At 44.5% G+C, this 15,735-nt stretch overlaps 1 pseudogene; it reads left to right on the top strand.

Moving 5' to 3' along the window:
- Positions 1 to 1,728: 1,728 nt before the first annotated feature.
- Positions 1,729 to 15,387, top strand: LOC128594692 (coiled-coil domain-containing protein 38-like; annotated as a pseudogene).
- Positions 15,388 to 15,735: the final 348 nt, after the last annotated feature.

Here is a 15,735-nt window from a genome sequence, read left to right as displayed (position 1 = left end):
ACTCTAGCTAGGGCAACAGAGCAAGACTTTGTTTAAACAAACAAAATATAAATGGATTGTTCTTAGGCACATAGGAGGTATTTCTTGCTTGGGAAGCCATTATGACCATGGGAAGAGGGTGTGCTTTAAAGCAGGGTTGGGCAACAGTGAGCCAGTCCAGGTGTAGGAGGCCAGAAAGAGAAAATAGCCTCCCAATGTTAAGAAGCCCAAGAGATACAATTTTTCTTCCCCCTTCCTTCCCTCTGTCTCAGGTTTCATGGCTCTTTCTTTTTCCTCAGAGAAGCGGAGACTTACGCATTTCTTGTTCTCATTCAGCCAATGAGAGTGATTTTTAAACACCCTCCCCACTTACCCCACCCCTACCCCATTTTAACTAGAACAATTCTCCAGACACATGGGAGTAGGATGGAGTGGTGAGTTCTAGGCAGCAAGTTAATAAATGACCCTTAAATATGTTTATTTAGGTTTTAGGAGAGTCAAGATCAGGCCCTAGCAGTTTCCCCTGACGTAAAACCATGGTGAGAGTGCCTGGAGCACCAAGGCAAGGTCACAAAAGTGACATAGTGACTGTGTTCTGGCATGTGGCTCACTCTGGCCCAGCCTGGAGGTACCAGAGGCTGCTGAGAGTGGACAGCTGGGAAAGGACCCAGCATTTCTCCTGCCAACACTGGCTTCTACCACTGGCTTTCTGGGATCACAGTGTCATGGCTTTTCCCTCTGGCCTCAGTTTCCTTCCCACCAGATTACAACTCCACGAGAGCAAGACTTTATCCATCTTGTTCATTGCTCTATCATCAGTGCCTAGAATTATGCCTCTCAATCAGTACAGGCTGCCTGCAAAGGCTAGAAATATAGAGCTGTTGATGTCATGCTTGTGATAGAGTTGTTCATGTGGGAGGCAGCCTCTGTCTGTCTGTAGATCAGTAATTTTCAACTGGTAAGCTCACGGCACACTGGTGTACAGTGAGAGGATCTTAGGTGTGCCACAAAATTTTTCAAGATCATTAATTAAATTATTTTTGAAAGAAGTTCAAAGCACAGTAAGTATATTCTGCCTCAAGCTGTCGCTTGAGGTAGAGTGGGTAGAGTACTGTGGCATCACAGCTCACAGCAACCTCCAGCTCCTGGGCTTAAGCGATTCTCTTGCCTCAGCCTCCCAAGTAGCTGGGACTATAGGTGCCCACCACAATGCCTGGCTATTTTTTGGTTGTAGATGTCATTGTTGGGCTGGATTCGAACCTGCCAGCTCTAGTGTATGTGGTTGGCACCTTAGCTGCTTGAGCTACAGGCACCAAGCCTATATATATATATATATTTTTTTTTTTTTTGAGACATTGTCTCACTCTATTGCCCCAGGCTAAAGTTCCAGGGCATCACCATAGCTCACAGCAACCTCAAACTCTGTGCTCAAGTGATTCTCTTGCCTCAGTCTCCCAAGTAGCTTAGACTACAGGCGCCTGCCACAATGCCTGGCTAGTTTTTCTATTTTTAGTAGAGACAGGGTCTCTCTCTTGCTCAGGCTGGTCTCAAACTCCTCAGCTCCAGCAATCCACCTGCCTGGACCTCCCAGAGTGCTCGGATTTCATGCATGAACTACCCTATCTGGCCCCTTTACTCTTTTTTTTTGATCAACCTGATTTAAATGTGCCACAGAAGTTTAACTCTATAGGTTCAAGTGTGCTGTGAGATTTTAAAAAAGGTTAAAAAATACTGCTGTAGATTGCACCAATGTCAGTCATTGGAGAGTATGATTGCGACGTAAGTCAAAACATAATCATGGGGAAAAAAGGTACAACAAATAAAGTATTTCCCCTTTTGTCTAGCCTTTTCAGACACCCTGTATTTACTAAGTTGATCTGTAAAGTGAAAGGCTTAGATTAAAGGCTCTCTAATGTTTTTCCCTCCTCTGAAACCCCATGACTCAGCGGTGGCTCCCATGTGTACTCAAAAGGTAGACGTGCCTCCCCTCCTGCTTCCAGAACAGCTGCCATAGGCCCTTTTCTTCTAAGGCTGGGAGGTGCAGTCCCTTCGGGAAAAGCCTCTCCAGGGGTGGGGGCTGGGACTGCCTGCGCCTCCCTGGCCCTGCCCAGTGGGGAATCGCGTGTGAGGGCTGGGGCTTGGTGAACTGCCAAGGGGTGAGCCCTGAGGCAGTTTTCTGGGAAGGGTAGATGGCATGTGTGACTCAGAACCAAGTTAGGGAAAAAACACGCTCACTCAATCACTAGCACCCTCAGCCTGGCCTGGCTTTGACCATGAGCTCATGAAAGAGGAAGCTGGGCTGGGCACACAGTAGCTCTGCTTTCCCTCATGTTTTCTGTCTACCACCTCATGGATTCCCTAAACTCTGCCTCAGGCCACTGTCATCCTGGCTCCTGGGTCCTGGCTCTTTTGTGAGACTTTCCCTTCCCAGACAATTGGTCATTTGTTCCCTCAGGTTAGGAATCCCACCCACCACAGAAGGGGGATTGCTCACAGGGGAGGCTGAAATGACAGTGTTGCTTGAGCTCTTCCCCAGTGGGCCATGACCATTTGGGTTTGCTCCTATAACTGCTGCATCTCAGAAATACATTAAGTGGTGCTAACACTGGGAACCTAAATTACAGGTGGGTTGTTGTTTGTTTGTTTGTTTGTTGTTGTTTTGAGACACAGTCTCACTGTTGCCCTGGTAGAGTGCTGTGGCATCATCACAGGTCACAGCAATCTCAAACTCTTGGGCTCAAGCAATCCCCTTACCTCAGCTTCCCAGTAGCTGGGATTACTGGTGCCCGCCACAACACCCAGCTAGTATTTTTATTTTTAGTAGCGACAAAGTGTTGCTCTTGCTTGGGCTGGTCTCTAACCCCTGACCTCAAGCAATCCACCTGCCTCGGCCTCCCAGAGTGTCACAATTATAGGCATAAGCCACTGCATGCAGCCTTAAGGGGTTTCTTGAGACCTAAAATTCCTCACTTCAGGAAGGAAACAGGAGACCCCAAATTACTGGGCAGCTGAGCTACCCTCAAGGCTACTATACCCCAGTTGGGACCACTTAGCTAACACTTTTGGTATGCAGAACAGTTTGCTACCAGAATGGGCCACAGAGAACCTTCATAACTCTTGTCCTTCTAGTTCACCTTCTATGCCCACAACCAGGACTCACTGGTTAAAAGTCAGTGCCTGCTTTAGTGACTTCAGTGGCCCCAAACTCTACTGGGGACTGCATTGATTCCCCCAACCTGAATCCAGGCACCTCACAGCCTTTGTCTCTTAATATCTCCACTGCTTTCCTGATTTTACGCACCTCTAATTTTGTATTTTTTCTCATGCATGCCAAACTCTTACCTGGTGGACTCTATACCCATTCTGTTTCCTTTTCTTTTTCCTCCCCTTCCTTCTGGGACAACCCACCCCCAACTTTCCCCAAGCAGAGTTATTTCATCTGCTTTGTGCATAAATCTCTTGAAGCAACAAACCTGCTCTATTATGGTCATTTGTCTTTTTGTCTTTCTGAATGCCTGAAGGTGCACTTGTTAATGCTAGGAACTTCTTGACTAAGCCTTGAATTGTCAGCATTTAAAAAAATTAGTAAGAAATGTGTAAACCAGATATTCTCAACCCATGCCTATGGCTTGAGCTCATCCTATCTCTGACCCCTACCCTTTGACATAGAATTTAGTAGTATTTGGCTTGGTGCCTGTGGCTCAAGCGGCTAAGGCGCCAGCCACATACACCTCAGCTGGTAGGTTCGAATCCAGCCCAGGCCTGCCAAACAACAATGACAGCTGCAACCAAAAAATAGCCCGGTGTTGTGGTGGGCACCTGTAGTCCCAGCTACTTGGGAGGCAGAGCCAGGAGACTCGCTTGAGCCCAGGAGTTTGAGGTTGCTGTGAGCTATGATGCCACGGCATTCTACCCAGGGCAACAGCTTGAGGCTCTGTCTCAAAAAAAAAAAAAAAAAAAGAATTTGGTAGTATTTGGTTATATTACATTTTATTCTTAAAAGTTGGGCCTCATGTTAAATCTGTAGTCCAAAAAAAAAAAAAGGGGGGTGTAAATTGAAGTATAATTTACATAGAGTAAAATCCATCCTTTTTAGGAGTATAATTCAATGAATTTTGATAAATGCAAATAGTTGTGTAAAGGTCTCCACAATTCTAATATAGAATATTTCCATCACTCCCCAAATTTCCCCATACCTCTTTTCCCAGTCCCTAGCAAGCACTGACCTGACTTCTGCTTCTGAAGTTTTGCCTGTTCTAGAATGTCTTATAACTAAAACCATAATAGACATTCTTTCTTATCTGGATTCTTTTACAATTTATCTATATTATTGCATGAATAAGAAGTTCTTTTCTTTTGATTTCTCTCTTTTCTTTCTTTCAATTTTTTTTTAGAGACAGAGCCTCACTTTTTCGCCCTCAGTAGAGTGCTGTGGTGTCACAGCTCACAGCAACCTCCAGCTCTAGGGCTCAGGCAATCCTCCTGCCTCAGCCTCCCGAGTAGTTGGGACCATAGGCACCTGCCACAATGCCCAGCTATTTTTTGTTGCAGTTTGGCCAGGGCCAGGTTCAAACCCACTCACTACCTTCCATACGTGAGGCTGGCGCCCTACTCACTGAGCCATAGGCATCGCCCATGGACAAGTATTCTTATTTCTCTAGAGTACATATCTAGGAATAATATAACTGGGTTTATATTTAACTTGATAAGAAATTGCATGCTGTTACAAGAGAACATGTTAAATTTACTAAGTGTAGAGTATAACTGTCTTAACACAATAAGTAAGAAAATGTGGTGAAGGCTATGTTAACCAGTTTGAAGAAAACATTTCAAATGTTATGTAAAACCAGCACATTATACCCCATAATTGCATTAATGTACACAGCTATGGTTTAATAATAAAAAAGAAAATCTAAAAAAAAAAAAGAAATTGCCATGCTGGCTGGGCGTGGTGGCTCATGCCTGCAAACCTAGTACTCTGGGAGGCCGAGGTGGGAGAATTGCTTGAGCTCAGGTGTTTGAGGCCAGACTGAGCGAAAGCGAGACTCTGTCTCTAGTAAAAATAGAAAAATTGAGGCAAAAGGATCACTTGAGCCCAAGAGTTGGAGGTTGCTGTGAGCTATGACCCCATAGCACTCTACCCAGGACAACAGCTTGAGACTCTGTCTCAAAAAAAAAAAAAAAAAAAAAATTGCCTGCTATTTTGCAGAGTAGTTTATTATCATTTTATACTGAGAGAATGGTTTTAAGGAGCCTGCATCAAAATATCTTTCTTGTAAATTCTTGTTTTGAATCTGCCAAAACAAGATGTTTTCTTTGTCAGGGAATAGGTTCCCATTTAGGGACAGAAATGGGTGGGAATGCAGCCCTCACAGTGGTCAGCAACCTGCTCCCTGAAAAGCTGGTATGTCCTTAGGATGTCACAGCAGCTGCCAGTGCCCAGCGACAGCCCCAAGAGCACACCCTTCCTCCAAGACTGCTCTGTGGTTCAGCATCACTGTTGGCTACTGACTGGCTCTGCCCAAGTCCTGACATCTGGAGTGGAGTAACAGTAGTCCATACTTCTGTGCAAGTATGGTGTTTCATAGGCACTATTTTAAGCACTATACTCGAATCAATTCATTAAGTTTTCATAATCCCTACTATTATTATTACATTTCATTTTACAGATGAGAAAAATGAGGTTCAATGAGGCAGCTCACTTTCTAAAGTAAGGGAGTTAGATTTGAACCTAGGCCTAGCTCATTCCTAAGCCCAGCATGACAGCCTATTGGGTCAGAGTATGGATGTTGGAACCAGTCCACCTGGGTTCAATTCCATGTTTAATTTAATCATTATCATTTATTTATATATTTATTTATTTTAAGACAGAGTCTTACTATGTTGTCCTGGGTAGAGTGCTATGGCATCACAGCTCATAGCAACCTTAAACTTTTGTGTTCAAGAGATTCTCTTGTCTCAGCCTCCCAAGTAGCTGGGACTATAGGCTCCTGCCACCACGCCGGGCTATCTTTTTGTTGCAGTTGTCATTGTTGTTTAGCAGGCCCAGGCTGGGTTGGAACCCGCTAGCTTTTGTGCATGTGGCTGACACCCTACTAACTGAGCTACAGGTGCCGAGCCTTAATTTAATTATTTTTTGTTTTTTCGAGACAGTCTCACTCAGTTGCCCTCAGTAGAGTGCTGTGGCATCGTTTGAGTGCCTACCACAATGCCCAGCTATTTTTGGAGATGAGGTCTCACTTTTGCTCAGGCTGGTCTTGAATTCCTGAGCTCAGGCAATCCACCCATCTCGGCCTCCCAGAGTGCTGGGATTACAGGCATGAGCCACCTTGGAACCTCAGCCTCCAAGTCATTGGCTAAATCCACTTAATTTTCATGGTATACCTCTGAAAGGAGGGCTATGATAATGCCCATTTTACAGGTTAGGAGACAGTCCAGAGCCTCCGTGAAACGAGAGGTGCAGAGCTGGGTTTGGCCTCTAGGATCCTGGGCTCCAGAGACAAAGCTGTCATCCTTCACACTCTCTTGCCTCTCAACAATCCTCATTATTAATGTTATTATTTAGCTTACTGCCCTAGGTCTTTGTGTCTTTGGGGCTTTACGCTGCTCTGACATTTGCATTCTCTCTGTGCTTTCCATTCAAACTCTGAATGGGTTGTGCACACAGTCTCCAGCATAGCATGACCTTGTTGGGCAGCCCTGTTGTGGGCATTCTCAACTCTGGCCATATCATTGGCTTCTTGTTAGCCCTTGGGAACTGCCCCTAGCTCAAACAAAGATCCTAACTTAGCAGGTGAGGTCAGGGCGGGAAGGTCATCTTTAGGGTGACCAACCCATGCCTAAGGACTCTCCCCCAACTACTTTTCTTTTCTTTCTCACCCTACCTCCCTCCTTTCCTCCCTCCCTTCCTTCCTTTCTTTCCTTGACAGAGTCTGACTCCGTTGCCGTGAGTAGAGTGTCATGGAATTACAGCTCACAGAAGCCTCAAACTCTTGGGCTCAAGTGATTCTCTAGCCTCAGCCTCCAATGTAGCCAGGACTATAGGCATGTACCACCACACCTGGCTAGTTTTTCTTTTCTTTTCTTTCTTTTTTTTTTTTTTTAGAGACAGAGTCTCACTTTGTCACCCTTGGTAGAGTGCTGTGGAGTCACAGCTCACAGCAACCTCCAGATCTTGGGCTTAAGCAATTCTCTTGCCTCAGCCTCCTGAATAGCTGGGACTACAGGTGCCTGCCATAACACCCTGCTATTTTTTTTGTTGCAGTTTGGCCGGGGCTGGGTTCAAACCCACCACCCTCAGTATATGGGGCCGGTGCCCTACTCACTGAGCCATAGGCACCGCCCTAGTTTTTCTTTTTTCAGTGGAGACAAGGTTTCACTCTTGCTCAGGCTGTTCTTGAACACCTGAGCTCAAGTGATCCTCTCACCTTGGCCTCCCAGAGTGCTAGGATTACAGGTGTGAGCCAGCACACCTGGCCCCAGCTACTACTTCTTTTTTTTTTTTTTTTTTTTTTGTTGTTGTTGTTGAGACAGAATCTCACTGTGTTGCCCTTGATAGAGTGCCATGGCTTCACACAGCTCACAGCAACCTCAAACTCCTGGGCTTAGGCAATTCTCTTGCCTCATTCTCCCGAGTAGCTGGGACCACAGGTGCCTGCCTCAATGCCCAGCTATTTTTTGTTGCAGTTTGGCGGGGGCCAGGTTTGAACCCCCCACCCTGGGTATATGGGGCTGGCGCCCTACCCACTGAACCACAGGTGTTGCCCACGCCTGGCTATTTTTTTGTTGCACTTGTCATTGTTGATTTTTTTTTTTTTTTTTAGCTGGCCCGGGCTGGGTTCAAACCCGCCACCCTTGGTGTACATGGCTGGAGTTGTAACCACTGTGCTACAGGCGCCAAGCCCCCCACTACTTCTTTACAGATTTTTTTATTTTTTATTTTTATTTTTTTTTTTATTTTTTTTTTTTAATTTGGCCAGGGCTGGGTTTGAACCCGCCACCTCCGGCATGTGGGACCGGCGCCCTACCCGCTGAGCCACAGGCGCCGCCCTTCTTTACAGATTTTTTTTTTTTTTTTTTTTTTTTTAATTTAAGGTTAGTGTGAGGGTACAAACATTTGTTAGGTATAGTCTCTTTTGTACTTGTGTGCTGCCCAAACACTTTTCTTAAGAGAAGGTGGAATAACCAGAAGACACTTTGAGGTATTGAGGTCATCCCAAAAGATCATTTGTTTCCCCAAATAGATTTTTTTTGAGACAGAGGGCACTTTGTTGCCCTTGGTAGAGTGCCATAGCGTCACAGCTTACAGCAACCTTAAACTCTTGGGTTCAAGCGATTCTCTTGCCTCAGCCTCCCAAGTAGCTGAGACGACAGGTACCTTCCATAATGCCTGGCTAGTTTTCTATTTTTAGTAGAAATGGGGTCTTACTCTTGCTCAGGCTGGTCTCATACTCCTGAGCTCAAGCAAGCCATCCTCTTCATCCTCCCAGAGTGCTAGGATTATAAGTGTGAGCCACCATGCCCGGCAGATTTTGAACTCTTTTAGAGAGAGTAATCATTGAATCTACTATGAGTGCCTAGCACTGTGCCTGATATATATTAGACACCCAGTGGATTTTGGTTTGATGAACAAATGAATGAAGAGACCAAGATTCCCTTAATTTAGCTCTGTACTGTCTAATACAGTATCATGTGGCTATTTACATTTAAGTTTTAATTAATTAAAATTTAAAATTCAGTCCCATAGTTGAATTAGTCATATTTCAAGGGCACAATGACTGCATATGGCTAGTGGTTACCATACTGGAAAGCACAGATATAGAACATTTATGTCATTGTAGAAAGATCTGTTGGACAGCACTAGGCTAGATGAGGGACAGGGAGAGGGAAATGAAAATGCTGCATTGGGAAAACACTTACTATAGGCTGATGGCTTTAATCTGCTTTGACACTTAAAAGAATCAGGATCAGTCCTCTCTCATTAGACTATGTTTCATATGACCCAGTCAGAGGTCTAGAAACCACTTCTTTAAAAATCTTTTATTGAGAAAGGGAAACATATTTCTGATCACGTCCATGACCTACATTTCTGCGAAAAGGAAGCCATGAGGTTGAAGGAGGAACTAGGGCTGCTGAGTTCCTTCTGTCATTGACCACGTGAACCAACTGAGCATGGTGCTTTGCACCCATGAGCTCATCTTGTCCTCCCAGCTCCCTGCAGGACACAGAAGAGCCATGAGGATAAGTGACCATAAGTCATAGACTTAAATGGTAGAGACTAGTACCCACCATCAAAACATCAATATATTGATCGTCAGATGTGTTCCAACTTAGAGTGAAGGAAAAAACATGTGTAAAATATGGGCTTTAAAAAGTTTATTTATTTTATTATTTTTTTTTTTAGAGACAGAGTCTTACTTTGTTGCCCTCGGTAGAGTGCGGTGGCATCACAGCTCACAGCAACCTCCAGCTCTTGCGCTTAGGAGATTCTCTTGCCTCAGCCTATCAAGTAGCGAGGCACCTTTGAGGCCACAAAGCCCAACTATTTTTTGTTGCAATTTGGCTGGGGCCAGGTTTGCACCTGCCACCCTCGTTATATTGGGCTGGTGCCCTACTCACTGAGCCACAGGCGCTGCCTGGCTTCAAGAAGTTTGTAATCGGGGCGGCACCTGTGGCTCAGTGAGTAGGGCACCAGCCCCATATGCCGAGGGTGGCGGGTTCAAACCCAGCCCCGGCCAAACTGCAACAAAAAAATAGCCAGGCGTTGTGGCAGGCGCCTGTAGTCCCAGCTGCTTGGGAGGCTGAGGCAAGAGAATCACGTAAGCCCAAGAGTTAGAGGTTGCTGTGAGCCGTGTGACGCCACGGCACTCTACCCAAGGGCGGTACAGTGAGACTCTGTCTCTACAAAAAAAAAAAAAGAAGTTTGTAATCAGCTCCGTACCTGTAGCACAGTGGTTATGGCACCAACCAAATACACCAAGGCTGGCAGGTTCAAACCCGGCCTGGGCCAGCTAAAACAATGACAATTGCAACAAAAAATAGCTGCACATTTTGGTGGATGCCTATAGTCCCAGCTACTTGGAAGGCTGAGACAAGAGAATAGCTTAAGCCCAAGAGTTTGAGGTTACTGTGAGCTGTGATGCCATAGCACTCTACCGAGGATGACATAATGAGACTCTGTCTCAAAAAAAAAAAAAAGAAAAAGAAAAAGAAGTTTATAACCTTGGCCGGGCATGCTGGCTCATATCTATAATCCTAGCACTCTGGGAAGCCGAGGTGGGAGGATTGCATCAGCTAAGGAGTTTGAGGCCAGCCTGAGAAACAGTGAGATTCCATCTCTACTAAAAATAGAAAAGATTAGCTGGCCATTGTAGCAGGCACCTGCCGTCTCAGCTACTCAGGAAGCTGAGGCAGGGGGAGTCCTAAAACCCAGGAGTCTGAGGTTTCTGTAAACTAGGCTGACACTATGGCACTCTAGCCTGGGGTAACAGAGAGAGACAGTGTCTGGATAAAAAGAAAAGACGAGGATGGGTAGCGCCTGTGGCTCAAAGGAGTAGGGCGCCAGCCTCATATGCCGGAGGTGGCGGGTTCAAACCCAGCCCCGGCTAAAAAAAAAACTGCAAAAAAAGAAGAGGCTAATGGCTGGGTGGGTGGCTCAGGTCTGTAATCTTAGCACTCTGGCAGGCTGAGGCAGGTAGATTGCCTGAACTCACAAGTTCGAGACCAGCCTGAGCAAGAGCGAGACCCTATCTCTAAAAATAGCCCCAGCTACTTGGGAGGCTGAGACAAGAGAATTGCTAGAGCCCAAGAGTTTGAGGTTACTGTGAGCTATGATAAAAAAATAGCTGGGCATTGTTCTACCGAGGGGCAGCAAAGTGAGATTCTGTCTCAAAAAATAAATAAATAAATAAAAGAACTTTATAACCTAGTTATTACTGTATAACTATACATAACTATAACTGTATCTTTTTTTTTTTTTGGCCAGGGCTGGGTTTGAACCCACCACCTCTGGCATATGGGGCCGGTGCCCTACCCCTTTGAGCCACAGGTTCTGCCTGGTTATTATCTTTTTAATTTTCTTTTTTTAAAAAATAGTGTCTTGCATTGTCACCCAGGCCAGAATGTGGTGGTATGCATTCACATCTCTCTGCAGCCTTGAACTCCTGGGCTCAAATGATCCTCCTGTGTAGCTGGGACTACAGGCATGTGCCACCATGCCAAGCTAAGTTTTTTTCTGGAAATGGAGCCTTGCCATGGTGCCCAGGCTGATCTCAAAATCCTGGCTTAAAGCTATATATATGTGTGTATCCATTTACTATCTATCTAATAACATAATTAACTAACATTTGTTTGTTACATTAGAGCTTCACAAGTACTTTTTCTTTTGTGAAGACACAGCAGATCACCATGATGAATGTTAAGTGAATGGAATGTTGGTACAGAAAGCAAGCATTCCAGAAGTTCACAGCAGGGTGAACTCACTATATTATGGGGTGCTGGGGGACAGTTTTGGTTGAGGTACAGAACCAGAAGGAATGTTGGGCAGTCACACAAACCTGGATATAACTCCTGGCTTCCCTACTGGAAGCTTGCCAGGCTTTCCATGGGATACTTGTAAACTCATTTTACTTGCAGAAGGTAAAATACTAAGAATTCTTTTTTTTTGTTTTTTTTGCAGTTTTTGGCCAGGGCCAAGTTTGGTATATGGGGCTGGTGCCCTTCTCCTTTGAGCCACAGGCCCCGCCCTAATACTAAGAGTTCTTAGTAGTCTGTGTTTTCTCTCTAGGCCTTCACCTGTGATCAATATATTAAAAAAACAAGAACAAAAACAAAAACCAAACAAACAGCCTCTCACATGTTTCACAGTGATTCTAGCAACTTGGAATAACTTAGATACTCTAGATGCAAAATGGTTTGAGTTGCCTTTTTAAATAACCTTGTGATGAGCATCTAATAACATATCTCAAATGCTTTATAACTCGGGATCATATACCATCAGCTGTGCCCAGAATTCCTACACAGCACATAACAAGCCAACCCTGCAAGCTGACAAATTTCACCTACATAATCTCTCTTTACATAATTGTGACCACTCCCCTGCCAGGAGTGATTTTTAAATATTCTTTTCTTTTTTTTTTTTTTTTTTTGAGACAGAGTCTCAAGCTGTCACCCTGGGTAGAGTGCTGTGGCATCATGGCTCACAGCAACCTCCAACTCCTGGGCTCAAGCAATTCTCCTGCCTCCGCCTCCCAAGTAGCTGGGACTATAGGTGCCTGCCACAATGCTCGGCTATTTTTTGGTTGCAGCCGTCATTATTGTTTGGTGGCCCGGACTGGATTTGAACCCGCCAGCTCAGATGTATGTGGCTGGCGCCTTAGCCGCTTGAGCCACAGGCACCGAGCCTTTAAATATTCTTTTAATGCTTTGTGCACTTTGCCTTAGCTGCCTTCAATTTTACTGAAGGTTCTACTTTTCTTCCTTGGCATTGGATTTCTTTGGCTTCAAGTTACAGAAAGGAATTGTGGCTACCTTAAACAGAAAGGTTGAGTATTGGGAGGATATTGGATAGGTACTGGATACAGAATCAAAGGAAAGCTAGAGAGCCAGGCTCAGGAAACACAGGAACCAGGCAGGCAGCTCCAGTGGACAAGGCAGCAGAAATCAACAGTTTTTCCTGCTGAAATGAGTGACAACTAGTTTTTTCCAGACTTTCCATTTGTGTTCATCATTCAAAGCCCCAGAAGAAAGAGTCTGATTAGCTCCCCTGTGGGATCCGCTAGCTGACGGTTCCTGGGATGAAGGGGAACACAGGCAGGACAGGATAGAGCCGAGATCCCAAGATTAATTGGTGCTTCCGCTCACCTCCCCTCCATGCCTTCCTGAAAGATAGGTCTGAACCGCTCCTGGATCCAAACTCATAGAAGGGCCGGGAGACAAAATGTCATCAAATTTATTCCTGGCAGAATTCTGCAGATAAAGGAAATGATGATGCAATCAAAAAGGACAGGCCTTATAAAATCTTTTTCAAAGACTCTTTCTTTTTAAAGAAAATGAAATGGCAGCAAAGACAAGGGGAAAAGCTAAGAATCGTAGCATGAAAACCCACCAGAAGATTTTTTCAAACAACCTCTCACATGTTTCAAAGTGATTCTATCAATCCACCAGAAGACTTTTCATCATGAATGAAGAGTCGTTCACACCAGATCCAAATAGCTTACCACTTTGAAACAAGCAGCTCATTTGAAAAATATGGGCTAGATCCCAGTCTCATTCTCAGATTAACAGATGGTTCAGACACAAAAAGGAGTGTTCATGAATTTATTAATGACCAGAGAGACAGATTTCTGCTTGACACACTGGCAAACAAAAGAAACACAATTAAGGCTCAGTGCCTGTGGCTCAAGCAGCTAGGGCGCCAGACACATACACCTGAGCTGGTGGGTTCGAATCCAGCCTGGGCCTGCCAAACAACAATGATGGCTGCAACCAAAAAATAGCCAGACGTTGTGGCGGGCACCTGTAGTCCCAGCTGCTTGGGAGGCTGAGGCAGGAGAATTGGTTGAGCCCAGGAGTTTGAGGTTGCCGTGAACTGTGATGCCATAGCACTCTACCCAGGGGAACAGCTTGAGGCTCTGTCTCAAAAAAAAAAGAAACACAATTAAAAAGTTTGAAAAACACATAGCGAGGAAAGAAGACAACTTTAAACAACTGAAAAATAACTCCAAGATGACGCAATGGCCTTTGAAGAGTTCCTTCGAGAAAATGACCAGCGATCTGTAGATGCTCTTAAAATCGCAGCACAAGAAACAAACTCCAAATGACGGCAGAGCTAAAGAAAGCAACTATGGAGGTTCAGGCTGTAAAGAGTGCAATAGCAAAAGCAGAATTCCTCCTTACTGAGTACATGAAATATGGATTTTTTTCTGCTGAAATTGTCTCCAAAGCTTTGGCAAATCCAGCAGGCACTGAAAAAAACGCAGGTGAAAAATAAAGCAAGCACCATCCTTCCAAAACTATTAACAAAACTCACGTTACTGCCAAGTAAAAAAGAAGACACCCTTGAGGATTCCACTCAGACATCAGTCATTTCAGAAGACTCTTCTCAGGGAAAAAGTCCCCAAGCAAAGTCACTCAAGCGGTTTACTGCCACCCCAGAGAAAACAAAATCAGTGGTATCAAGCCAGGCTGAAAGTATCACTTCAGAAGACAGTTTGGAATTAGCTTTGGATGACATGGACTTTGAGCTGGAGCCAGTGCTTTATTTCAAAGAACCAGAAGAATTACTTGCAGTCCTTACAGAGCTGGAAGAGCAGAATCTGACTTTGGTCCAATATTCCTAGGATGTAGATGAAAATCTTGAAGATGTAAACAAAAGAGAAAAAGTTATACAGGATAAAATAAATACCAACATAGAGTTTCTTTTGGAGCACAAGGAAATGCTAAAGGCTAACTGTGTGAGAGAAGAGGAAAAAAGCAGCAGAATTGAAATTAAGGACCTGGCTATTTAATTTTGGAGAATTTAATTCAGTAACTCAGCAGCCCAGGAAGTGCAACAGAATGTTATCTGGAGAACAATTTGCATTGCCCAGCAGTTTCTTGAGCTGATAGGTTCTCTTAGTAGAAAAATGAATCAAGGGTACAGTGTCTGCATTGGAGATGTGGAGGCTGGCAGCCTCAACCCAGTTCAAAAGCTGGTGAAAGTAGAGTCTCATCTGGTGGAACTAAGTGACCTCATAAAATCCATTCCCAAAGAAAATGTGGAAGCAGGGCAGTGCCTCTGGCTCAGTGAGTAGGACACCGGCTCCATATACTGAGGGTGGCAGGTCCAAACCCGACCCTGGCCAAACTGCAACAAAAAAATAGCTGGGTGTTGTGGTGGGCCCATTTACTCGGGAGGCTGAGGCAAGAGAATTGCCTAAGCCCAGGAGTTGGAGGTTGCTGTGAGCTGTGATGCCACTCTACCGAGGGCGACAAAGTGAGACTCTTGTCTCTAAAAAAAAAAAAAAGAAAGAAAGAAAGAAAAAAGAAAACGTGGAAGCAATTGAGAGGCTGAAATAGAAAGAACGGCGGAGGGCAGCACCTGTGGCTCAAAGGAGTAGGGCGTTAGCCCCATATGCCAGAGGTGGTGGGTGCAAACCCAGCCCCGCCAAAAAAAACTGCAAAAAAAAAGAATGAAAAGAAAAGAAAGAACGGCGGCACAATTCGCGTGAAGAGAAATTGAGAGAAAAACAAAAACCCCAGGAGGAAAGGCTAAAAGCTGCTCTGGAAAGAGCAGTAGCACAACCAAAGAAAAAGTTGGGGGGACGACTTGTGCATCGTTCAAAACCTCCATCTGGTAACAAACATAAACTACTTTTAGGCCAGGATACAAGAACAAAAGTATGAGAGGAAGAATATTTTTTTACTTGAAAAGGAGCAGTTAAGACATTTCATTGCCAGAATGTTTTAGGTATATTTTATAGATTTTGGCTTTCATTAATGGCAACATTCTGCCCCATATTAGCCTTATCAGTTTGAGCAAGACAGACCCTTACTTTACAAGCTATAGGATTAAGAAATAAGTTAATTTGAAGCCTTCTGGTATTTATATTGTGAAATATTACTCTATATAGCTAAACATGTATATCTATACTTTGAGTTGTCTCAGGGATACAAATCCAAATTTATTGATAAAACTATATGATAAATGACTATTCAGTAGCCATTTTCTGATAGCCATTATTATGACATTTTCTCAACTCCTTTGTAGGGAAGTTC

The sequence above is a fragment of the Nycticebus coucang genome, chromosome 9 (assembly GCF_027406575.1).
Source record: "Nycticebus coucang isolate mNycCou1 chromosome 9, mNycCou1.pri, whole genome shotgun sequence".
Taxonomy (NCBI): Eukaryota; Metazoa; Chordata; class Mammalia; order Primates; family Lorisidae; genus Nycticebus; species Nycticebus coucang.
The sequence above is the reverse complement of the archived record's forward strand: the minus strand, read 5'-3'. Positions and strand labels throughout refer to the sequence as shown.